Source organism: Carcharhinus amblyrhynchos, chromosome 23, assembly GCF_965287045.1.
Source record: "Carcharhinus amblyrhynchos chromosome 23, sCarAmb.v2.hapA, whole genome shotgun sequence".
Lineage (NCBI taxonomy): Eukaryota > Metazoa > Chordata > Chondrichthyes > Carcharhiniformes > Carcharhinidae > Carcharhinus > Carcharhinus amblyrhynchos.
Genome location: NC_137346.1, coordinates 27842142 through 27867370, shown reverse-complemented (window position 1 = coordinate 27867370; position 25229 = coordinate 27842142). Strand labels below are relative to the sequence as shown.

Genomic DNA, 25229 nt, shown 5'->3' with positions numbered 1-25229 from the left:
AGTACAGTGAGCAGTTTTGGGCCCCATGTCTAAGGAAGGATGTGCTGGTCCTGGAAAGGGTCCAGAGGAGGTTTGCAAGAATAATCCGTGGAATGAAGAGCTTGTCGTATGAGGAACGGCTGAGGACTCTGGGTCTGTACTCATTGGAGTTTAGAAGGATGAAGGGGGACCTTTGAAACTTACAGGATACTGCAAGGCCTGGATAAAGTGGACGTGGAGAGGATGTTTCCACTAGTAGGAAAAACTAGAACCAGAGGGCACAACCTCAGGCCATTAAAACAGAGATGAGGAGGAATTTCTTCAGCTAGAGAGTGGTGAATCTGTGGAACTCTTTGCCGCAGAAGTCTGTACAGGCCAAGCCATTGAGTGTCTTTAAGACTAAGGTAGATAGGTTCTTGATTAATAAGGGGATCAGGGAATATGGGGGAAAGGCAGGATACTGGGGATGAGAAAAATATTAACCATGATTGAATGGCAGAGCAGACTCGATGGGCCAAGTGGCTTCTATTCAGCTCCTATGCCTTATGGTCTTATAATCAGCAACACTAAAACACATTGTCTGACCACTGGGGCAACAAATTGGTTGCTGTGTTTCCTACATTACCACAGTGACAACACTTCCAAATTCCTCCATTGGCTGTAAGTGATTTGAGATGTTCGATGGTTGTGAAAAGTCAAGTCTTTATTTTTACACATACTATGTATATTGCTTAAAACTCTGTTATTTAAATAGGAAGGACAGTAAGTACCGAAATTATAAAGCCACCAATCCCCATCCATTCGTCCGAAGTAGTTGCTCTCAGGTGTACCCTCAGGTGGAAAAGGGGAAATTTGACAGGGTTCTTCTGCATTTTATCACTCATCCAACCAGACTGTTGCGTTCACAAGTATAAATGTTCAGTGTCACTCTTGCCAACATTGCATGGCCACAGGCATCATCTGCTCAAGTTCACTGATACACACATGCACAAAAATTCAATGCTATCAACGGCTCTGTGCATGCATCAATGATGTCACTCTGCACATATATCATCAGTTCCCCATCCCATCCCACACCCACTCCTCACCCCTCCCCTTCCCCCACCCCTCAGCTCCTTATTCCTCCCCTAGCCCCCCCACCCTGCTCCTCACCCCTCCCCTTCCCCCCCCGCTCCTCACCCCTCCCCTTTTCCCCCCACTCCTCACCCCTCCCCTTTCCCCCCCGCTCCTCCCCCGTCCCCCACCTGCTCTTCTCCCCATCCCGTCACTCCTCACCCTTATCCACCTCACTCTCACAATACATGTATGTGTTTGCCTACATCCAGTCTGCTCAGTTACCCCCACTCAGGCTTTCCATCTTTCAGCGCACTGATTTCAAAATTCAGTGATCTCATTTTTCAGAAATTGCTTCATTGTTTTGTGTCACCCTGCTTCTGTAACCCTCCAAAGCCTATGCTTTGATTTATCACAGAATTATCTAGGTACAGACGGAGGCCATTGGGCCTGTCATGTCTCCACTGGCTCCCCAAATGAGCATTATGACTTCATGCCATTCTCCTGCCTATTTTCAGTACCCAGCCCCTAGTACATTGTTTCTGCTCAAATAATCATTTAACGCCCCCATGAATGCCTCATTTGTGCATACATAAACTGTCAGTTCAATCTATCTACCCCAAGCTTTTCACAAGTTCATGCATTAATACAAAATGCTTTTATCTATTTATTAAAAAAAAGCAAGCTAAAAAAAGAGGCTGTACTTTGTTAACTAATGAACAGTAAAATTTCACTGGCAATTGTTGATACATATATGACTCATATTAAATCACAGTATAATTTCAAAGCATGTAAAATAACAAAGGAGTCCTGGTACTTGGTGAATATTTTTGAAAATGTTTTAACATTGAAATTCTCTTCATTTATAGCAAGCAGTTTTATGTGGATTATTTACTTACATGAAGGAGTTTAAGTGTCAAAGGGTAGTCTCAGAATCCTTAAGAAAAATAAATGTGGGCTGTCCAGAGAGGGACAACCGTCCTGTTAGACAACATAAATACTTGGATGAGAAACGACCAATTTCACCCATACGAGAATGCGTGTAAAATCTCACCTACTTTTACTGCTTGTGAATGTTTATATGCTGTGTTATGGCTGCCATAGTGCCAGCAGATCAGAAGAAGTACTTTGGCCTGTCTTAATTATGTTCAGGTTCTAGTTCCGATGCTTCTCTGAATGAATTGAGCATAAAGGTTGAGTGCTCACCTGGTGAAGGAGCAGTGCTCCGAAAGCTCGTGATTCCAAATAAACCTGTTGGACTTTAACTTGGAGTTGTGAGATTTCTTACTGTGCTTACCACAGTCCAATGTTGGCATTTCCACATTATAGAAATAAGGATAACGTCCCTTTTCAGGTTATCAAGCCTGGTTTACTTGGAGAGAATCCAGAATTGTGCCACTGCCCCAGTTTGTCTCAGGATCTTCATTTCAAGCTAACTTTTTAAAGCAATATGCTGTTGTTCCTGCCTGTTAATTAAGTAGCAGTGCTTAAAATTAAAGGAACATTTTAAGTTATTCTGTCATTTAATGTATTTTTGTATAAACAAATTTGACAGTAATTTTTATAAGACTACAGTGATGAAACCTGCATTGAAGACTGTGACAATGAAGATACGTTTGATGTGAAAATTGTGGTAACTGAATTTTTTATATTGAGCATAAGAACATAAGAAATAGGAGCAGGAGTAGGCCACCTAGCCCTTCGAGCCTGCCCCACCATTCAGTAAGATCATGGCTGATCTGAAGTGGATCAGTTCCACTTTCCTGCTCTCTCCCCATAACCCTTAATTCCCTTGTCTGTCAAAAACTTATCTACCCGTGACTTAAATATATTTAGCGAGGTAGCCTCCACCACTTCAACGGGCAGAGAACTCCAGAGATTCACCACCCTTTGAGTGAAGAAGCTCCTCCTCAACTCCGATCTAAACTGCCCCCCCCTTATCTTGAGGCTGTGCCCTCTGGTCCTGCTATCCTTTCTAAGCGGGAAGAATCTCTCTATCTCCACCCTATCCATTCCTTTCATTATCTTATACGTCTCTATAAGATCCCCCCTCATCCTTCTAAACTCCAACGAGTACAGACCCAGTCTATTTAGTCTCTCTAAGTCATAATTGGAAACATAGTCTTTAGAGTATTAAGTTTAATAGTGAATGGTAGGTACTTTGTATTTCTAAATTGAATAGAGAAATAACAGAGCCTAATCTCAAAAGGCATCTGCTAGATTTATGAAATACATTGGTTCACAGGTGTACCTGCATATAATTTGGCTTATTGCCCACCTTCAAAAAAACACTCAAATTTACTGAAGAACATTTATTTAAATGATTACCTCAAAACGGAAGGTATCAAATAGATACACTCATGTATCGGCATTTGTAAACTTCCAAGAGTGAATATTTCAGAAAATATAATCTGTGAATGTTCTGCACGATAATCCTTGCACTTTGACCCAAAACAAGACAGCCAAAACCATTTTTTTTTTGAAGAACTGTCCTGCATTTAATCTTTGGACTTGTCAACATTTTTTTTTGCTTCACCCTATTCCTTTCAATGTTGATTTTTGGTTAAACACTTCCATCAGCTGATTCCAAACTCTGCTGCTCAATTCCTGTTCACCCTCTCCTCACTGACCAGCACTGGCTCTCATTCCATTAACTCATAAGACTTTTAAAATTCTCATCCTTGTCTTTAAATCTTGCCATGGCATTACCAGCTTTGTGACAATTTCCCATTTCATACTCAGTGACAGGGAGACAAGAAGCAAATGGCAGAGAATAGTAAAAGGAATTGATATTGAAATGCCTTTGATTTGGAAGTCCGTTCTAACATTCTAAATACTGGAGCAGTGAAAATTACCAAGTGTGAAAAGATAGCACCGCAAATCATGTTTTCAAAGCAAGGCCCACCTGGTCATAAAGCTGTCTGGACTGGATATGTCTTGAATTCTACATCCTGCCACAGTTTTTCTTCCCCTACACTGGTTGGCTTACTAGCATATTTATTTATACTCCTGTGCACAGTGAATAGGGAGCTTATTCTTGAGCAAAAGTTGTCAAGGGACGTATAATTATTTCCAAGTCTTCCCCAGGAGTGTGCAAAAAGCTGCCTCACGCAAAGCTTTCTAAGCCATTGCCTTAAACCAGAACCAAAATTATATTTCTCAAAACTAGAGCAATAAGAAATTCCTGACAGATTATCATCTACAGGATATACCAATCAATAGGTGCATAACTGAGCTTAAAACTAAAATTTAACCAAAGATTTATTTTGCCCAATTGAATGAAAAGTTTATAATTCTTATTCAAAATGTTGGATTAGATTTTACTGCACTTTTTCAGTGGCAGCCTATCACAAATTCCAAAATTCTACTTGAAAATCTTGATTTGAATTAGAGAAACTTTGGCTTTCATTTCACGGAATATTCAGAAGATGCTAACATTTAATATTGGATAAATAAAAATCATTGAAATGTACCTATAACATACACATAACTTTGTGGTAATTTTTGGTGCATTGAGATTTGATTATCATGAAGCTTTGAAATGGATTCAAATCTCCTTAGCTTGTTCTGATTCCTAATCCACTGCTATGATATTGTTGTCAGTCCCATACCATCCTCGATCTGCCTTTTGCCTGACCAACAGCTCGAGGTTAATGTTTATAAACAGTATTTGAAGCCGTATAGGTAAACAGCTATTTTGTTCATAAATGTTTGTTTTATTTGTAGGATAACAGCTGTTTTGTTATGGAAAATAAGTTTGAGAAAAAGAAAAAACGCCTGCGGAAAAAGAACTCTAGTCGCACATATAAAGGCAAGGGTATAACTAATGCCAAAAAGAACTCCAGTCACAAAGATAAAGGCAAGTGTATAACTAATGCCAAAACTATAGACAATGTGAAAAATAAACGAGGAACAATTCAACTGGAAGAACCAAGCAATGCAAAATCTTCTGCTATTTAAACATTTCAAGCACAAAACTAGATGCATTGTGGCAGAACAACTGTCAGAACAGGTTACACCAGAGACCCCACTGGTTAAATCAGCAAGTCGACAAAGTACTTGTGAGCCATCCAATGAACTAGAAAATGAGAGAACAAAGGCTTCCTTTTTGCTGAAGAATCCCAAGACCAGTAAACATTCAAAAAGAATAGGACAGAATGGAGAAGGTATATCACCACAGGAAGAAAAAATTCAAAACAGAGTGATAAATGGATCAATGTACTAAGTCCTTTTGTAACAGTATCTCTGCAAGAAGTGTTTCCTCGGAGCAAGATGACCCAATGGAACCGGTTAACAATGATATAAACTCGTTGTCAATATTGAAAAAGAAAATGAATAAATGCTTATGGGAATGACTGTTTAATTGGCTAACCATCATAAGCTATTATTTAAGAATGAACAGATTATCTGTGGCACTGAAGAATTTAATGAATGTATGTCATGAAGGCACTGGTTAGTGATGGCTTTTCATTGCAGTGTGCACATGCTCATAATTGAGATCAATAGCATCTAATAGGCTAGACTGTCAGGAAAAAAGATCTTTTGCATTCATCACGAGGACATGCTATTGTTGGGAACATAGTGATAAGCATGTTGTGCAACTAAAGTATAAAAGTATCATGCTGTGGGAGGGACCTGGTACAAGATTAAGAATATTCTTGTACTCAATATAACAAATACTCAATGTGCAGCGCAAATTAGTGATTTGACAGCAAGAGATAGCACCCAAAGCTATGTCCTAAAAAAATCTCTCGAAGAGTAAACATGAAATATTTATGATGGCGATCTACTGATTATGGCATTTAATTATTTAGCGTTGACCTTTATTTAGTATTTCACCACTAATCACTTCAAACAGAGATTGATTTTGGAAGAAATTGAATTGAAAACTGGCACTGAAAATGAGAGATTGGATTAGAGTTGGTGCAGTTTTTTGCTGGCATTGTGATGTACAGTGATAGAATGGCAGATTCCTTGTTACTGACACAGCATTTGAACTTGAGTAACGCTGATTTTTATTATTTTTTAAAGTTACGAACCGAAGAAGCACCACGATTAGTCTGATGACTAATAGATTTGTGATTAAGTTGAACTTGGAGGTTTTTATCTGTTTTTGGGTGTAAGCATCGTAAATATAATATAGTTGAGGCCATTCTTTTAAAACATAGAAAAACAACATCACAAATAGGCCCTTTGGCCCACAAGTTGCGCCAATGATATCCATACATAAGAACATAAGAAATAGGAGCAGGAGTAGGCCATCTAGCCCTTCGAGCCTGCCCCGCCAGTCAATAAGATCATGGCTGATCTGTCATGGCTCAGTTCCACATTCCCGCCCTCTCCCCATAACCCTTAATCTCCTCTCTTATCAAAAACCCATCATATCCTACTAGGCTCACCTATAACCTCAATTCTATTAAGTTCCATGTACTCATCCAGAAGTCTCTTGAAAGACGCTATCAAATTTGCCTCCATCACCACCGACGGCTGCTGATTCCAGTCATCCATCACCCTCTGAGTGATAAACTTATCCCTGATATCTCCTCTGTACCTACTCCCCAGCATCTTAAACCTGTGTCCTCTCAAAGCAACCATTCCAGCCCTTGGAAAAAGCCTCTGAGAATCCACCCGATCTATACCTCTCAACATCTTATACACTTATATCGAGTCACCTCTCATCCTTCATCTCCCTAAGGAGAGAAGACCGAGCTCCTTCAACCTATCCTCGTAAGGCATGCCACCCAATCCAAGGAACATCCTTGTAAATCTCCTCTGCACCCTTCCGATAGCTTCCACATCCTTCCTGTAATGAGGCAACGAGAACTGAGCGTAGTATTTCAAGAGAGGTCTGACTAGGGTATTATAAAGTTGCAACATTATCTCCCGACTCCTAAACTCAATCCCTTGATTGGTGAAGGCCAGTACACCATACGCCCTCTTAACCACATCCTCTACCAGCGAGGCCGATTTAAGAGTCCTATGGACCCGGACCCCAAGGTCCTTCTGATCCTCTACACTGCTAAGAGTCTTACCCTTAATATTATACTCCTTCATCCCATTTGACCTGCCAAAATGGACTGCTACACATTTATCCAGGTTGAAGTCAATCTGCCACTTCTCCGCCCAGCCTTGCATCCTATCTATGTCATGCTGCAACCTCTGACATCCATCCAAACTATCTACAACACCACCAACCTTCGTGTCATCGGCAAACTTACCAATCCATCCCTCCACATTCTCATCCAGGTCATTGATGAAAATTACAAATAGCAAGAGTCCCAGAACAGATCCCTGGGGCATTCCACTGGTGACCAACCTCCATGCAGAAAGATACCCATCTACAATCACTCTCTGCCTTCTCCGGGCAAGGCAGTTCTGGCTCCACAAGTTAAAGTCTTTTCTACTGGAGATATAATTTATTGAAGATTGGAGTGGAGATACTTCAATTCTGAAAACTCTACCTGAATATTTTTCTTATTTTAGCTTACTTTTCAATACAGGACAAAACTCAACATTTTAGCTTGGGTTTGTTCTGTTTACAATATGCCACATCTATTGCAGTGTCAAAATGTTACTCAGATGTCACATGTCTCAATGCAAAATGTCACAATGACAGTTACTACATGTTTTATTTTTGCAGATACCAATAAAGCCTTTTTTTTGTTAGGAAAATAAATCTCCTGATTCAGTTTTTGTCCTTTGGATTAGTTATTTCGCTTTCTGTTTATACCGATTTATATAATGTGCTTATTTAATTTGCACATTAAGGTGCCACTAGCTTTCAGAGCACTGCCCCTTCATCAGATGAGTGGGAGTTCTATTCACAAACAGGGCGTATAAAGACACAAACTCAATTTACAAAATAATGCAAGTCTTTACAGGTAATCAAGTCTTAAAGGTACGGACAATGTGAGTGGAGAGTGTTAAGCACAGGTTAAAGAGATGTGTATTGTCTCCAGGCAGGACAGTTTGTGAGATTTTGCAAGCCCAGGCAAGTCGTGGGGGTTACAGATAGTGTGACATGAACCCAAGATCCGGGTTGAGACCGTCCTCATGTGTGCGGAAGTTGGCTATCAGTCTCTGCTCAGCGTCTAAGCGCAATAGTGTGTCTTGAAGGCTGCCTTGGGGCATTCCATGGGGTACCACACACCCATAAATAAAGCTTCCAGGTGCTGAGACACATGTAAGGAAACATGAGAATTTAATAGAATAAGAAAAGATCATTTGCTCCATCAAATCTGTCCTTTTCCATAAATAACATACAATCTGCTTCAGATGTATCTGCTGTAATTCCATGATGTCATCAACTCTATCCAATTCGTTTGATCTTCACAAAAAGTATCCTGCAAATTGAATGAAACTACTGTGCATGAATCTGGCAGACTTTTTCCTTTGCCTTTGAGGTTGATATTCCTTTATTTAAAAACTATTCAGCTCCAGCCTCCAATCCCTTGACTTTCCACCCTGCTATTTCAAGCTGTGTCAGGAAATGCACGAGTGCCTCATTTCACCCCATCTTTCTCCTTCTAATACCAAAACCGTGCTCTTCACTTCAAAGCCTTACTTTTGCAAAAATCTTTGAGCTGGTGTTCCAGAACCAACTCTGCATTATAAAGGCTGGAATTTCTTCCGAGCGCATGGGAATCTCAGCGGATTTTGTGTGCAAGGATCATGACCTCTTCAAAATAAAGAACAGTTTATTTATTAGTCACAAGTAGGCTTACATTAACATTGCAATGAAGTTACTGTGAAAATCCCCTAGTCGCCACATTCCGGCGCCTATTTGGATACACTGAGGGAGGATTTAACTAGCACGTGTTTTTTGTGTCTCATCTACTGAAGTCTTTGATAATGCAGAACAATAAAGATTCAACACTGGCTTTAGTCAAGTGATGTGAAGAAAGATGAGCCTTTATAATCCTGTTATAATTCACCACTCCTTTATTAGCTCAGTACATTCTGATTCATGGGATAGCCATTTGACCCCTTTTGTGTGTGAGCAGTTTTGATTCGCCATCCACTGGTGTTAAGATTGAAGAAAGAAATTTGAAAAATCAGTCTTTTCCTTGTTCAGCTGTTATTCAATAATTCCATAAAACTCCCAGGTATACTCAAACCAAATTCATTGTGCAATTTATAAGATGAACACTTCTGATTTTAAATGACCAAATATTAACAAAGAATTTCCTCGGGGTGCCAATCATCTTGTTGGCTTGAGAATTGAATGAAGTGACTGTTTTTAATGTTTACTATGAAGTTCTCGTTAGTCTCACTTCCTTGCCCACTCTCATTCACATACATAGCAATTAAGTTGTACGTTTGACACTTTTTGCCCATTTTCAGATCTTAATTACTTTGCTTTTCATTTCAATTTGTGGAAACTGCATTGATGAAAACTGTGCCAGCCTGACCTAGAATTCACACACATCTTTGAATCAGAAGGTGTTGGTCAAAACCTTACTCCATGTAATCTAGGCCAATGTATCCAATGTAGTTCTAAGAGAGTAGTGCACCATCAGAGGTGCCATTAAGACTCCAGCTGCCAATGCAGATAAGATACCCTAGCACTAACTGAAGAGGTGTGAGACACTTGTACCTCAAAAACAGAATCATCGTCAATACTTTTGCTATTATGTCAGGGGCTTGTTGTGCACAAACCGGTGGCTGTTTTCCACCCGAAAAGGAACACTACAAAGTTATTTATTGACTGCAAGATCTTCGGGACATTCTACAAATATGAAAGATGCTATATAAATGCTTTGATAATCTCATAAATACTCTGGCAATCAATCATAAACACAGAAATAACTTTTTAGCACATTCCTTGTGCTTCATGTCCCATGTTTTGTGAGGGAATCTGTTTCAGGATTTTTGTCTGAAAATTAAAGGTACAGACAATGTGAGTGGAGAGAGTGTTAAGCACAGGATAAAGAGATGTGTATTGTCTCTAGACAGGACAGTTTGTGAGATTTTGAAATTTCTGGTGTGGAGCCATTGTAAATTGGTACCTGTGGGGAGTGCCATTTGATTTGATTGGAGATTGTAACTTTTCAGATACAGAATGCACCATGTTTTGTATATTAGACCATGCCTCAGAACAATGGCTGAATCTTATAAGAATTAAGAGGAGTTCAGATTACTACGGAGCTGAGGAGGCAGCAGAAGGTTGCTAGCTCTTTACAGCTGAAGTGCTGTCATCATCTCTGAGGAACTGGTGCTCAGAGAGGTCTGGAGGACGTCGTGGGGGGAGGGTAAGAGATGGTTGAGGGACAGTGGTAGCTCTATGAAATCACCAGTTGGGACAAAGGAAAGCCTATGAGCACTTAGGTTCTGCTCTGATCAGCCAGGAAGCTGGGACCGTGCCGGTGATCAGATGCTGAGGTGCAGCTTTGTGAATCCATTGAGCAGCAGTGTCGGGAGAAGAGATTGAAGAGCTTGGCCAATAGCAGCGCTGAGGCATTCCAAGTTTGAGTTCTGTGGCCTGACAACTTCTTGCAAGCCAAAGAAAAAGCAGGTAGGCTAATATTCCGTCCTTATTTAAGAAAGGAGAGAGGCAAAAAGTGGGAAATTATAGAGCAGTCAGCTTGCCTTCTGTGGTGGGAAAGTTGCTGGAGTCAATCATTAAGGAGAAGGTGAATGAGCATCTGGTAAAGTAAAGCTCAATTCACCAGTGTCAGCATGGTTTTGTGAAGAGGAAATGTTGTTTGACAAATGTGCTAGAGTTCTTGAGGATGTAACCAACAAGGTAGATAACGGGCATCCTGTGGATGTGATCAATCTGGATTTCCAGAAGGTATGTGATAAGGTGCCACACAAGAGACTGATCCAGATTAGATTCCAAGGAGTTGGGGATAGAGTACTGGCTAGGCCTAAGGATTGGCTGACTGATAGAAAGCAGAGGGTTAGGATAAATGGGTCTGTCTCCAGTTGGTGATGTGACTAGTGCGGTAGACAGAGGGGAACCGGTGGATGTGGTGTTTGATAAGGTGCCGCACAAAAGGTTGCTTCAGAAGGTTAGGGGGCATGGAGTTGGGGGTAAGGGGTTAGCCTGGATAGACGATTGGTTGTCTAATAGGAGGCAGAGAGTTGGTATCAATGGGTGCAATTCTGATTGGCGGTTGGTGACTAGTGGAGTGCCGCAGGGATCGGTGCTGGGGCCTCAACTATTTACCATTTATATAAATGATCTGGAGGAGGGGGCTGAGTGTAGGGTGCCGAAATTTGCTGATGACACGAAGTGGAAAAGCAAATTGTGCGGAGGGTGTGGAAAGTCTGCAGAGGGATCTAGATAGGCTGAGCGAGTGGGCGAGGACCTGGCAGATGGAGTACAATGTTAGCAAGTGTGAGGTTATCCACTTTGGCAGGAATAATAGTAGGAGGGATTACTATTTAAAGGGCGAAAAGCTGCAACATGCTATGGTGCAGAGGGACCTGGGGGTCTTTGTGCATGAGTTGCAAAAACCCAGTCTGCAGGTGCAGCAGGTGATCAAAAAGGAGAATGGGATGCTGGCCTTTATAGTGAGGGGGATAGAATATAAAAGCAGGGAGGTCTTGCTGCAACTGTACAAGGCACTGGTGAGGCCGCAGCTGGAGTACTGTGTGCAGTTTTGGTCGCTGCACTTGCGCAAGGATATTTTGGCCTTGGAGGGAGTGCAAAGGAGGTTCACTCGGCTGAAACCGGAGATGAGGGGGTTGGACTATGAAGAGAGGCTGAGTAGACTGCGTCTGTACTCGTTGGAGTTTAGAAGGATGAGGGGGGATCTTATGGAGACGTATAAGATAATGAAGGGGATGGATAGGGTAGAGGTAGGGAGATTCTTCCTGCTCAGAAAGGACAGCAGGACTAGAGGGCACAGCCTCAAGATAAGGGGGGAGCAGTTTAGAACGGAATTGAGGAGGAACTTCTTCACTCAAAGGGTGGTAAATCTCTGGAATTCTCTGCCCGTTGAAGTGGTGGAGGCTGCCTCGCTAAATATATTTAAGACACGGGTAGATAGGTTTTTAGTAGGCAAGGGAATTAAGGGTTATGGGGAGAAAGCGGGAAAGTGGAACTGAGCCACTTCAGATCAGCCATGATCTTATTGAATGGTGGGGCAGGCTCGAAGGGCTAGATGGCCTACTCATGCTCCTATTTCTTATGTTCTTATGGTGATCTGTAATTAGTGATGTCCCCACAGGGTTCAGTTCTCGGACCACAATTATTTACAACCTACATCAATGATCTCTACAAGCCAGGATAGAGTGTAACATAGCAAAGTTTGCCAATGACACGAAAACACGTAGGAAAGCAGGCTGTGATGAGGAGATAAAAAAATTTACAAATGGATATTGACAGGTTGGGGAATGGGCCAGAATCTGGCAGATGGAATTTAATCTGGATAAATGTTGGCCGGAAAAATAAAAGGGCAAATTACTATTTAACTGGGAAACAGATTCAAAAGGCGTCTGTGCAGAGGGATTTGGACGTCTTTGTGCATGAGTCTCAGAAAGTGGTATGCAGGTGCATAATGTTATAAGGAAGGCAAATGGAACCTTGGCATTTATGGCAAAGGGTCTAGAGTATAAAAGTAGAGAAGTGTTGTTACAATTATATAGGGCATTGGTGAGACTGGAGTATTTTGGTCATCTTTGAGGAAGGATGTGGTGGCACTAGAAGCGGTTCAGAAGAGATTCACTAGATTGATTCCAGGTTTGAAGGGGCTGCCATATGGGGAGTGGTTGAGTAGCTTGGGCTTGCTGGAATACAGAAAATGAAGGGGGATTTGATTGAGATATATAAAATACTCATTGGGATTGATAAAGTAAATGTTAACCACAATGTTCCCCCTTCTAGAACAGTTCAGGACAAAGGTAATAGTTGTAGAGTAAGACAGGGGAGGTTCAAGATAAAGAGAAACTGCTTCTCACAGAAAATCTATGGAACTCACTGCCCCAGGGTGCAATGGATGGAGAATCAATCAATAGATTCAAGAAAGAGATGGATAAATATTTGATCAAAAGCAGGATAAAGGGCTAAGGGGAGCAAGTGGAGAAGTGGACTGAGGATGAGATGGAGATCAGCCACGATCATATACAATGACAGAGCAGGCACAAAGGGTTGAATTGCCCACTTTCTATAAAAATCTGTTGTGTGAGACCTTGATATAGACCCAGCTCTGTACAGTGCACAGCAATGATAAAGATCCAGCACAGTACATAGAAATAACTTACACCCAGTAGTGTATAGCAACGATAGATAGCAATGTACTGTGCTGAATCTTTATCATTCCGCAATGTTTATCATTCCATATGAGGAACAGTTGAGGACTCTGGGTCTGTACATGTTGAAGTTTGGAAGGATGAGGCGGAATCTTATTGAAACTTATTAAATCTTATTGAAACTTACAGGATACGGTGAGGCCTGGATAGAGTGGAAGTGAAGAGGATGTTTCCACTAGTAGGAAAAACTATAATCAGAGGGCACAACCTCTGGCTAAAGGGACAATCCTTTAGCGCAGAGATGAGGAGGAATTCCTTCAGCCCAAGAGTGGTGAATCTGAAGAACTCTTGCCGTAGAAGGCTGTGTAGGCCAAGTCATTGAGTGTCTTTAAGAAGTAGATAGGTTCTTGATTAATAAGGGGATCAGGGGTTATGGGAAAAAGGCAGGAAAAGACTGGATATGAGAAAAATATCAGCCATGACTGAATGGTGGGGCACATTCCACGGGCTGAGTAACCCAATTCTGCTCCTACGTTTTATGATCTTCAATGACCCACACCCAATAATGCACAACAGTGAAACTCAGCCAGACTACGGCTGCGCGGGAAATTGGGGTGGGGGGGCAGGAATATAGCGCAAAGCCCCTTGGTTATTTTATATAAAATTAATTATTATTTTAAAATAATTAATCAGCGGGGCTCGGGCCGGGCCTGGGTCAGTGAAAATTCAAAATAATAAAAGTCCAGAGCGGGGCGGCGCGGTTTGGAGGTGGAATCTGCGCGCCTCCCAGGCGGGTATAAAAAGGCCGTCCCCGGCTTCTCGCGCTCTCTTTCCCTGACGGCGGCGGAGGAAGTGGAGGTAAGAGATTCGCTCCGGCCCGGGCCACAATTAGATACCCCGGGCTCCAGAGACGGCGGGGGATGGTTCTCCCTGAAGCGGGAGAGCTTCATCTGACTCCTTCGAGCCGTTAGTGCCTCGAGCATGGTACCCATTGGCAACGGCTCATGAGGACGGGGAGGGAGGGGTATTGATCTCCATGGCGGCCGCTCGCGGGGTGGAGGGGTGATTAGTGGTCTCAATGGCGGACGCTCGCGGGGCTGGAGAGGGAGGGGAGGGGAGGGGTGGGGGATGGTTACTGGTCTCCGTGGCAGTTGCTCGCGGGGGTAGCGGGGAGGCGGGAGGTTTGTTTCGCCATCAGCCGCCCCGGGTGCAATGGCGATGGACGCTGTCCTTCCTAGGGCCCAGGCGGTCTTTCGCGTCCGGCCCCCCAAAGCCCGCCACTCCCTGCCATTACTCCTCCGGGGGGTGTGGGTGGAAAAGAGGTCTTTACATGGGGGGCGCTCCTCTGATGGAGCTGTTTCCTCCCTCTCCACCCCCCCGTTACAGTAAAAACAGGCATTGCTTTCATCTCTGGGCTCTGGCCGTGCCACTGATGACAATGAGGCCTGTGACACTTCCACCGTCCCGCTCCATCCGCTGGTGAATTTTCTACAAGGGTTTTGTCTATTATTTGGGGTGTTTTTTTTTTAGTTTCAGCCTGAGGCTTTGGGATGCGGGTTTGGCAGCTGAGACTGGCTGCTGGCACTTCCTCTGCCATGTGTGGAGTTTAGGCGCCACGTGGGAAATCGTTTCCCGCTACTTCCAAGTTGTGGCTTTAGAGCTTATAGGGACAGGATTCACTGGTGCATCCAGGAGGCTAAATTTTCTGGAGCTGGATTCTGAGATTGGTAATTTCATTCCAGTGATACTAGATTTTGTCCAGAAGAGTCTTGGAGCTGTTTCCCACTCCGTCCTTGGGAGAATGTTAACTCGTCCTAGGCATCAATGAACAAGGGACTGTACATATAGAAAGAACAAATTATTAGCATTCCAGTCATTAAGAACTGATAATTGGCAGGGGTGGAGTGGTGCATCCAGAGTTCTGCACATTTTACCTGCTGTGGCAGAGGATCCAGAATATTTTGCAAGGGGGTGGAAGTGAGTCAGAAGAAAAAGGTATTTGCTGAATTGCATGTGCTAGTGAGAAGAATTAGGAAGGAGTGGTGCTCCCCTTGTGGTCTAATGCATGAGCCTGGGTTTCATATTTTTGGGGCATTGAAATTGGTTCTGGGAAATATATCCCTTTCAGATTTTTAATTTGCCTCACCATGAGGGCCTATACTATTATCTCAGAAGCACGATCTTATCTATTTGCTGTCTTTGCCCCTTCAAGGATAGTTCCCTCCTCCCCCCCCGCCCAAACCAGTATTGCCACCAATCCCCTTGTTCTGAATAGCTTGTATCAATGAATGTTAAGCAACCAGCTCAAATTTAAGCTATATTCCCAGAGTGCTATCTGTACCTTTGGGTTACTAAAAATTATTCACCAATTTGTGTACTTGCATGCTAAACATGTATATTCACTGATCTGCCCCAATTCATGTCTAGTACTATCACAACACATGCATTCTATTGTGCACGTTGAGCCTTGAATGGAGAAGTAGCAATTCAAGTCCATAGTATCAACTCCTATCCCCAACCTCTTGGGTGGGCCCTCTTTCCCAGCAAACTGGAGATGTGGGTTCTTTTCAGTTGGAAGCTGATAACCAGGGGGGCTTCACAAGGATCCATCCATGCTGGGACTGCAGCATAAAGGCAGCATGCCATTCAAGAAGGCAAATGGAATGTTGGCCTTTATTGCAAAGGGGATAGAATATAAAAGTAGGGAGGTCTTGTTGCAACTGTACAAGGCACTAGTGAGGCTGCAACTGGAGTACTGTGCAGTTTTGGTTGCCTTATTTGCAAAAGGATATATTGGCCTTGGAAGGAGTAGAGAAGGTTTGCCAGGCTGATACTGGAGATGAGGGAGTTAGCTTATGAGGAGAGATTAAATAGACTAGGCCTGTACTCAGAGCTTAGAAGGCTAAGGGGGAATCTTACAGACTTGCAAGATAATGAAGGGGCTAGATAGGGTAGGGGTAGAGAGATCCTTTCTGCTTAGAAAGGAAACCAGAACTAGAGGGCACAGCCTCAATAAAGGGAAGGGTAGTTGAGGAGGAACTTCTTCACTCAAAGGGTGGTGAATCTCTGGAATTCCCTGACCATTGAAGGGGTGGAGGCTGCCTTGTTGAATATATTTAAGTTACAGGTAGGTAGATTTCTGATAGACAGGGAATTAAGGATTATGGGGAGAAGGCAGGAAAGTGGAACTGATCCACTTCAGATCAGCCATGATCTTATTGAATGGTGGCCTACTCCTATTTATGTTCTTAGATGTTCACAATATACATTAATGGCTTGCAGAAAAGAAACGTGTATTGTTGCCATATTGCAGATGACAAAAGGCAGAAAAGCAATTGATGGATGCAAATTGGTGTTGGTAGGAAAAAACATTTGGCAAATGGAGTATAATCTGGGAAATGTGAAATCCTTCCTTTTGGAAGGGAGAACAAAAGATTGGTATTTAAATAAAGAAAAAACTGCAGATTGTTGCAATATGAGGAACTTGGGGGTGGGGGTTGCTTGCACAGCAAGCACAAAGCTAGTGCAGCAAGAAATTAATCCTCTTAAGGTAGTACCAAATAAACTATTTAGGACAGAGTAAAAGGGACAGCTCTCCAAAAGGAAGGGGAACAAATGTACAAAGGAACCGTAAGACACATCAAATTAAAATGTGATTATTCAGATCAATAATGTACCCCATCCCATGTTGGTCATTATTTTAAGGAGTTGGATTGAGTTGGAAGCCTTGCTACAATTATACAAGGCCATCTGGAGTGCTGAGCAGTTTGGGTCCCCTTATTTAAGTAACTAATTATTTAGTTGGAGGCAGTTGAGGGAAGTTTCACCTAGGATGATCTGTGGTATGTGGGACTTGTTAGCATCTGGAAAAATGAGTGGTGATTTCATTGGTGTATAGTATTAAGGGACTTGAGGCAAATGATGAATGGATGTTCCCCTCATGGGGGACTTTGTTGTTCCTGTAAAGTGAAAAATTGTTGGCACTAGTTAGCACAGCTGCCTCAAGCATAGTAAGAAGTCTCTCAATGCCAGGTTAAAGTCCAACAGGTTTATTTGGTAGCACAAGCTGCAAGCTTTTGGAGCACTAGTTGGACTTCTTACTGTGCTTACCCCAGTCCAATGCTGGCATTTCTGCCTCAGTGCCAGGGACCTGGGTTTGATTCCTGACTTGGGTCACTGTCTAGGGAGTCTGTGTGTTCTCCCAGCATGGAAAATGTGGCTGCATGGGTTTCCTCCATAACCCAAAAGACATGCTAAATTGCTCCTTAGTGTCAGGGGACTAGCTAGAGTAAATGCATGGGTATAGGGCCTGTGTGGGATTGGGTTGGGAGCAGATGCAATGGGCCAAATGGCTGCCTGCAGTGTAGGATTGAGACAGTATTGAAGGGCATGGTCTCAGAATAAAAGTGCCCCAATTTAAGAATGAGATGAGGGGAGATTTCTTGAGGGTTCAGTCTTGGATTCCTTGCCATAGAACTCTGGGGGCAGAGACCTTGTGGATATTTAACACATGTATTCATTTTTGATTAGGGGAATTGAGGGTTACAATTGAATGGCAGAGCAAGTTTGAGGAGCTGAATGGCCTCCTGTTCTTTTGGGCACTTCTAGCATCCCATGTCAAGAAAAATCAGTGAAAAGTCTGACAACACCAGGTTTGATCTGGATTAATCCTCTTAATTATACCTGACCTCATTCTTCTGTATTTAAAGTGCTTTGTAGCAAGGTCTCATGAGGGAGTCGGCCAGATTTAAATTTTGCTACTTTCACATTAATGGGTAGTTTTGTAGCAGTTGCTGTAATTTTGCTAGTTGAGCACTTGAACCCATATGCTTTGCAAGAGTAAACATGAATAATGGCTTGATGTTGGGTTCAGAAGGGTAGTGCACACTGTCACAATGCACTGGTGATGAAAGGAGTGAATGTTCCAGTTCAGTGACTGATGGGCAGTTTTGTTCAGACAGTGTTAACATTTGATTAATCACCCTGAACGTTAGATATTTTTGCAACATAATGGGAGTTGTATCTTATTTCAGATTGCTGTATTTGGAATTCAGCCATTCTTAATTCAAATACCTGATCAAGAAACTGTTCAAGAAACTAAGCTATGGAGATAGTTGAGATAAAATGCAGGTGAGATCTTTTTGAATTTTGTAATCAGCACTTGAGCATGGTTTTGTCATTTGAATAGACATTAACCTGGAAAGAAGTGCTGAAAATAAACTTCTTTGCAACCCATAACTGGTCACAATCCTCCAGTTATGCTACTAACAAGAAGGAACAGATGTATTGGATTGTCTCCTAAGCATCAAAGTACCATAATATTTAATCCACCTTAAATTGGTATTCTAGTATGGTTTGTAGTACTTTCCTCTAGTTGAATCTTGATCTATTTATGATGCTGCTGAATAAGCTCAAGTAAACGTGCTTTATAAAACTCAATGAAATTTTTCCCCTTAATAAACAGGTGGAGCTGGACCAAAATGAACTGGCCTTGTGACAATGACATAAAAGGTATGAATTTCTCTGTATTCTGAAGGGGTATACTTTATATGCAATTTTGACGTGAAGGTTATTCAAATACAGTAGATGAAGTGAAATATGCTCGTTAAAAACCATAAGTTTTGTAATTGTGTAGGTGTCTTCAGTGGTTCAAAGTAGCTGAAAAAAGCACCTGACCCTTTTTAACAGGGTAATGAATTATGCTCTAAAACAATGAATTCTCAAATAATGTGTGGTGTGATAAAGGAATGCATTAGTTTTTAAGCTGTTAAAATGAATCTCCACCAATTGACCACTACAGGTTTCCCTTGATTTTATCTTCTACCTTTAGAAATTCCTATGGAGATGGCTTCATGTGGATGTAATTGTGATCATTCCAGGGCAACTTGACTACTTGGGTGAGTTCTACATGGATATAGAATCAATTTAAGTAGGGAAAATGTCCTGGGGCAACATGTGCTGAAGACTGCAGCATGTCACTGATGTCAGTGTGAAGAGTGGACTGTGATCCAGCCAGATGAACAAAGAAAATGGGGACAGGGGTCATAGAATGGGGTCAAGGGCATTGGAGGTATGATGAAGCAGGGCTGTAAGGAATGTGAACTTTGAATATAGTGTAGATGACAAGCAGGTCTTTTGAGGATAGTTGAATGAATGCTAATGTGAGCATCAGTGGCAATGGATAGGATACATTGGGTGCTTTGAGTGGGTAATACTAGATCTGGGGAAAAAGCAGGGAGCTGATGTGGCCAGCTGTATTCCCCCTATGAAAGGGTGAAATGGCAAGATTTGATGGATGGTTGGTTTAGGATGCTTTGGTAGTTGTCTGAAAAGTAGGCATGTTTCCAGCTGATAGCTTGTAGAAACTGAATATGGCTGAGGTTGGCTAATCTTTTTGGTGTTCATGGTGTAGAAATTGGAAAAAAATTGGTGAATATGGCTGATTGTGTTGCTTGAGTTGAAGTCATATTTTACAATTAAATTTCTATATTTTCATGCAAGCCTACTTAAACCTGAAGTCTGGTCACTTTGCATGTAGCATTGGGCAAATGAGGTCTATCCCAACTGAATCTTAACAATAGATTTATGTTGGAAATGCCTAAAAGAATAAACCTGTAGTCCTTGCTTTATTCATTGGATTATGCTGTTAAATCAGTAAGATTTGAACTACAAAACAATTGATTGTCATGTCTTGAAAGTTATAACCACGGGTATTTCAGAAAGGAAAGTGGAATGGGATTGATGAATCCAGAGAGCATTGATTTTGCCGATGTATATCATTTCTAAATGTTTTTCGGGCCTTTCTGCACTGAAGATGAATTTAGCAGAAAGTTCAGCCCACATCAGGTGAATTCTTGCAACAGGTAAGGAGGTTAGAGCTTCCCCAGCCCCTGACCATCCTGTTTAGGAGTAGGCCATTCATCCCCCTCTTGTCTGTTCTACCATTCCATAAGATCATGGCTGATCTTATTTTGGCCTCACTTCCACTGCCTACCCCTCCAATGTTTGCCTCCCCATCAGTCCGGAATCTATTTAGCTTGCCTTAATATTCACTGACACTGCCACCACTGCTCTCTGCAGATGGAGGTGAGATGCTTTCCATTTTGGAAGTATGTCACTTTGGCAGGTTGCTGTTCTAGAAGCCATAAAGAGGTACTAGTGAAAGCTGTAGAATTAAATTGCAGTACTACTTTGAATTCCTGCTGTGCAATAGCATTCTTTCAGCCCAGTGTTCCTCTGACCGTTAAAAGAGCAAGTTTCCTAATGACTGCAGCTAATTTGGAGGGTTAATGCTCAAATGCAGTTCTGTAATTCTTTTCTGTTCAACTGCTATGTGAAAATCAATGAATGTAAATCATTTTCTGAACAGGACTATTTGTCAGCTGAGGTAGTAAAAGTTGTAATGCTTAAGTTCTGGTGTGCATCTTAGATATAATGACTTTTCTATAAAGATGTCAAGACTACTTGGGAGTAAATCACTTCCTGCCACCCCTTTCACAAGATATGTAGTTTGGTCTTGATGGCACACTGGAAAAATATCCTTATAGAATTGCACATCCTGACTATAAAATAGTGAAAACATTTAGTTTCAAATTTTAGGCAAATAAAAGTGCAGTAGTTTGATCAACAATAATATCTGATTTCTGGCCAGATTTACATTAATATCTAATATTGGATGTGATTTGTTGCAATGTTTCCTAGATGTGTCTAATTGCACTAGTGTATCTACATCCAACAGCACCTCCTGTTGGATGTTCCATCAGTGCAATATTAATTCAGTTTAGCATCGTTGGTTAGCATGCTGATCATGCTTGTTAACCTGGTAATATTGCTGATACATATGCTGCACTGCACATTAAACCAATAAAAGACAACCTAGGACCATTGATTCACAAATATTTTCACTCCTAGGTGCATCAGAGCTTGAAGCTGCAGGGATCACTGCATTGAAATTGTAAACAGGTATGACAGTTCATGGGGAAAATATAGCTGCTATACAATGAACATTTTTTACTCAGTGACTGAAATAGTTCGATGCATTGTGGAGCTCAGTAGTGAAGTTAAAATGTATTAACTTCGGTTGGTAAATACCATTAATTGTAATGTTTGGCATAGTTGGTCATACCTAAAGCAACCAGAGTTCTTGTATCTGGTCTGTTGCAACAAGACCATAAAGCAAAAGACCATCCCAGCTGGTTGTAGTTGCTATTGGTAACGCAATTGGCTGGGAACATGGAAAACTGTAAATCAAAATAATCACTGACACTGCCACCATTACTCTCTGCAGAGGGAGGTGAGATGCTTTCCATTTTGGAAGTATCTGTCAGGCTGCTGTTCCAGAAGCCATTAGAGGTACTAGTGAAAGCTGTAGAATTAAATTGCAGATTGCAGCACTACTTTGAATTCTTGCTATGTAATAGTATTCTTTCAGCCCAGTGTTCCTCTGGCTGTTTAAAAGAGCTGGTCAATTAGTCCCATTCACCTGCTATTTCCTGGTGGCTGCAGCTAAGTTGGAGGGTTAATGCTCAAATGCAGTTCTGTAAATGAATATTCTTTCTGTTCAACTGCTATGTGAAAATCAATGAATATAAATTGTTTTCTGAACAGACTATTTGTCATCAGCTGAAGTAGTAAGAGTTTCAATGCTTTAAGTTCAGGTGTGCATCTTGGATATAATGACTTCTCTTTCTATAAAGATGTCGAGATTACTTGGGAGTAAATCACTTCTCGCACCTCTTTCACAAGGTATGTAGTTTGTTCTTGATGGCACACTGGAAAAATGTCCTGTGTAGAATTTCACATCCTGACTATAAAATAGTGATAACATTTATTTGCCTAAAATTTGAAACTAAAAGTGCAGTAGTTTGATCAACAATAGTATCTTATCTGACCAGATTTGGATTAATATCTAACATTGGATGCAATTTGTTGCAGTTTCAGAAATTAATATTGCTAATCTTGTATGTTTCCTAGATATGTCTAATTGCACTAGTGTATCTGCATCCAACAGCACCTCCTGTTGGATGTTCTATCAGTGCAATATTAATTCAGTTTAGCATCGTTGGTTAGCTTGCTGATCATGCTTGTTAACCTGGTAATATTGCTGATACATGTGCTGCACTGCACATTAAACCAATAAAAGGCAACCTAGAACCATTGATTCACTAATATTTTCACTCCTAGGTGCATCAGAGCTTGAAGCTGCAAGGATCACTGCACTGAAATTGTAAACAGGTATGACAGTTCATGGGGAAAATATAGCATATATACAACATGTTTTATTCAGTGACTGAAAGTTAGCTGCATTGTGGAGCTCAGTAGTGAAGTTAAAATGTATTAACTTCAGTTGGCAAGTACTATTAATTGTAATGTTTGGCATAGTTGGTCACATTTGAGGCGACCAGATTTCCTGTATCTGATCTGCTGTGGTAATGGCCATAAAGTAAAAGACCATCCCAGCTGGTTGTAGTTGCTATTGGTAACCCAATTGGCTGGGAACATTCCTATGATCCCATGGAAAATTAAACTAAAATAATCAGACTTGCTGAATAACCCCAAATGAAGACACTACCAACAAGATTCCACATTTTTGTAGCTTTACATTCAATTTGGATCAGAATCCACATTCTTTTAACATGGATAGGCAAATAGTAGTTAGTCCAAACTAAATGGTATGGAATAACAGGTGTAACCAGACCATCTTGATTACATGTATTCACAGCATTTATGATGTCTTTCCAACTCTGCCTGTAGAATGCAGGATCTCTCACCTGTGCTCTTGTTTGACAAACTTTTCATCCAACTGACTGCAAAACCTCTATCTCCATTGATGCAAAGTTGCAAACTCATTATGTACTTGCTGCTTGAGTTTGGGATCAGACTGGAGAATGTATATTTTAGCAAGCTGTCAGCACAAGGCAGCACGTCTTGCATTAGTGTTTATTAACTTGTGCATAATTTCACTTTGGTTCTTTTAGGTTACAATACTACAAGATTGTTGGTAAATCTTGTGAAAACATTAAGTGGCCTCAAATTAGCCATTTGTTCAGGTATGTTTAAGAATTTCACAGCTAGTTGAAATATATAAATTGTACTTGGAGATAAATGGACCATTTCTGTACTATTTGCCAGTGAAAGAAGGTTGTGTTGGTCATTTCAAAGTCTTTTGGCAAAAATCCAACAACTCTTAATGCAATGATCAAGAGTATAATCCTGTCTTAGTTACTGCAAATCACATGTTGCAGTCTATCCTCATAGGACACATTTATAAAACTTCCAAGCCAAAGATGGAATTTATTAGCCTGGAAAAAGCAAACTTTAGCCATTTTCTATTCTGCTAACTAATAGTTGATGGGTCTGACACTGGGGGTTGCTGGCACATTGTTCCTGGCTACTTTGCTTAGTTCCTCATGGTTGCAATGTGTATAAATTAGTCCTTTTCCAAAGACATCAACTCAGGCTCTGATTAGGATGGGCAATAAATGCTAGCCTTGCCAAAACTGAGTATCACAGTTAAAAAGGATTAGTATACAAAACCTACTCTCTTTTAAAGATGTATGGTGCTGCAACGGATGATGCATGTTTTCTATTAGAATACACTAGTGGAAACTGCACAAATTTAGTCCTCGAAATACAAAAAGGGCAATTTGTGATGTCTACTTGGTGTTGAATTCTTAGTCTTCCTGGAAACTTGAATCTTACTATATTTATTCTGCTTTTAGGAAATGTTGGAATCACAGAAAATAGCTGAACTGAAGATAGCAAATCAAGCTCAACTTGCCTTTTTTATTTTGCATTTTGTTTCAACTGACCATGTACAAACTGAGTTTCTGGCTTTGTATTACATCAGGATTATCAAAAAGGAAATCTGAATTGCATCTTAGTACAACATTCATAGCTTTACTGAACTAATGTGTATTCCAGTATTCATTGTGCACTTCAGTGCTGCATAATAAAGGAATTAATCAAGACTGCATTGTTTGTGTCCTTAATTTGTGTATATCTACAAAAGACTGCAAATTTGAGAACTGCAAGGAGATGCACTCATGTGCAGAATGGGTATCCAAAGTGTAGGTTTCAAAGTCATTTGGAGAGTCTGAATTTTGAGTAGGCAATTGACATTGGGGCTGAAGGCACTGCAATGAAAGTGGATCAGATATCAGCTGCTGTCAAATCAGGGTGGATGAGTGAATGGAATTTTTGTTGTTTTCTTTGGGACTTTGAGCAAGGATGCATTCAAGGGATGAATGAGGATTGTAGGAGTAGTGAGAAGGGGCTAACTGCATTGGTCAGTAAGGCACAAGGAGTGTGAAATCTGTCTGAATTGTAATTTATATGTGGACAGTTTGTAAATCTTCCAATTAAGATGTTGCTGACAAGGAGTTCATTTTGAACAGTGATAGATTTGAAAATTGGGGTGAGAAGGCAGCAGTTTTGGATGACCTCCAATTCCTTTTCCAGGAGGAGCAAATTAACAGTGGTTGTAGAATATCCAAATAAGCAGACATAACTTGACAAACACAACCCTCTAGACCAGTGTTTCATTTGGAGTTAGGATATAGCCTATCTTGGAATGAGGAACCAGGGCAACTTGCACTATTTTGGCTTTCAGTGATGGTCATGGGTCAGCCCCTAGAAATGAATATAGATTCCCTACAGTGCAAAACATTACTCAGGCCTAGTCTGTGTCAACCACCATTCCATCCAGGCATTGGAATACAATGTTGGCAAGTGAGGTTGGAACATATTGTTGGCAAGTGAGGTTATCCACTTTGGTAGGAATAATAGTAGGAAGGACTACTTACAGGGTGAAAAGCTGCAGCATGCTATGGTGTAGAGGGACCTGGGGGTCCTTATGCATGAGTTGCAAAAACCTAGCCTACAGGTGGTCAGGAAGGCAAATGGGATGCTGGCCTTCATAGTGAGGGGGATTGAATATAAAAGTAGGGAGGTCTTGCTGCAACTGTACAGGGCACTGGTGAGGCTGCAGCTGGACTAGT

General features: G+C 41.3%; 1 long non-coding RNA gene and 3 other non-coding genes across 7 annotated transcripts; all 4 read left to right on the top strand.

Moving 5' to 3' along the window:
- The first annotated feature begins 14064 nt into the window (after window positions 1-14064).
- On the top strand, window positions 14065-24200 carry LOC145357528 (uncharacterized). Of its 4 annotated transcripts, none has more exons than XR_013889307.1 (9): window positions 14065-14088; window positions 18264-18360; window positions 18695-18741; window positions 19061-19127; window positions 21142-21192; window positions 21927-21975; window positions 22414-22464; window positions 23208-23279; window positions 23952-24200. It is a non-coding gene; the product is annotated as an uncharacterized LOC145357528 (long non-coding RNA). The 4 variants fall into 4 exon arrangements; XR_013889309.1 differs by having other exon boundaries at window positions 19031-19127; XR_013889308.1 differs by lacking the exon at window positions 14065-14088 and adding an exon at window positions 14831-14957.
- LOC145357635 (small nucleolar RNA SNORA40) lies at window positions 18387-18512 on the top strand. The gene has a single exon (XR_013889328.1). It is a non-coding gene; the product is annotated as a small nucleolar RNA SNORA40 (small nucleolar RNA).
- LOC145357632 (small nucleolar RNA SNORA8) lies at window positions 20943-21072 on the top strand. The gene has a single exon (XR_013889325.1). It is a non-coding gene; the product is annotated as a small nucleolar RNA SNORA8 (small nucleolar RNA).
- Window positions 22215-22344, top strand: LOC145357630 (small nucleolar RNA SNORA8). Its single transcript, XR_013889323.1, has one exon. It is a non-coding gene; the product is annotated as a small nucleolar RNA SNORA8 (small nucleolar RNA).
- Window positions 24201-25229: the final 1029 nt, after the last annotated feature.